This window comes from Suncus etruscus, chromosome 18, assembly GCF_024139225.1.
Source record: "Suncus etruscus isolate mSunEtr1 chromosome 18, mSunEtr1.pri.cur, whole genome shotgun sequence".
NCBI lineage: Eukaryota > Metazoa > Chordata > Mammalia > Eulipotyphla > Soricidae > Suncus > Suncus etruscus.
The window spans coordinates 26742775-26744266 of NC_064865.1; positions in this window are offsets into that span (position 1 = coordinate 26742775).

Here is a 1492-nt window from a genome sequence, read left to right on the forward strand (position 1 = left end):
TGCTGCCTTTGACAACGTGAGAACATTCTCCACAAAACTTGTGTAATGGAAATCCCAGCTCTCTCAGACAAACCTTTGCCATTTCCCAGCATGCAAGGAACTTGTGGATGCAGGCATACCATTCAGTGGTGAGAAATATGTTAATGCTATTTTTAAGCTAGAAAAGGAATTTGATCACAGATTTGCAGACTTCAAAAAGCACAGAGCCACTTTCCAAATTTTTGTGGACCTCTTTTCCTTTGATGTGCAAGATGCACCTCCTGTGCTTCAAATGGAGCACATTGACCTGCAATGCAACTCTGATCTTTAAGCCAAGTTCAGGGAGATTAGTGGAAAAGCAGACATGCATGGGCAATTTATGAGAGAATTGTCCCCCAGCTTCCTTGAGCTTTCCCGAATGTTCAAGCGCACCATGTGCCTTTTTGGGAGCACATATTTGTGTGAAAAGTTATTCTCCACATTAAACTTCAATAAGTCAAAGTACAGGTCTAGACTTAATGGTGATCATCTTCAAGCCATACTGAAGGTCTCAACTGCTTCCTCTCTAAATCCAAATGTGGTTCAGATTTGTGAGAAGCACTGTCAAGTTTCTGGCAGCAAGGAATAGGCAAAAGATGCCATGTTCAGAAGAACTGTTCATGATCTTCACTCAATGTTCTATTTGTGTTCAGAAGAAATAATTAAAACTGTTAATAATGACGTTTGAGGACTTTTTTTTTGTGAAATCCCTTATCGGCCCTGCCTCACCCTGACTTTGCCTGCTGCGGCCCCCAGGTAAATTGAGTTTGAGACCCCTGCCCTAATTACTCCAGTCACTATGTTGTCAAGGGATGGGGTCCTCCACACTGTAGATTAGGAAACCACCTGGAAGGTCCAGCCCATATCTCTATATGTCATCGGTCTAGGAGTTGGGGGTAGATAATGGCATGAAGGGGCTGAACAAACAAAAAATGCGCCTTTTTTCTGTAAAAAATTATTGAATGATTTAAACTCTATGAACCTATGAAATGCTTTGACCTGTGTGCTCATTATCATATAAATTCCCTTAAATGTTTGTGAATTTGGATGCTCAGGGTCTCACTGCAGACCAAATTCCTGGCTTGTGGTGATACCCCAGAGCTCTTGGAGAAAAAAACCTGTGTTGCTGATTATATCTCTGAAGGTTCATGGTCTCTAATTAAGGCAGTGGGCTCTTCCAGACCCTGGGCATCCCCAGACCCTCTGCTTTCCCCCGGGCCCTGGGAATTCCTGGACCTTGGGCCTTCATTGGGCCCTAGGCTTTTATGGTTCCTTTTAACAAGACCACGAATCTTGAGAATGCAACAGCAAACAGGCTTATTGATTCCAGCTAGCTGGGATGCCCGGCTCTGCCATATGGACAGAAGCCCTGTGCAATTTAGGGTAGTGTCTTTTATAGGTTTAAGGAACCTTAGGAGGAGGGTCATTATGGAAAATGGGGCTTGTGTAATGCATCAATTCCTAGTCCAGGTTC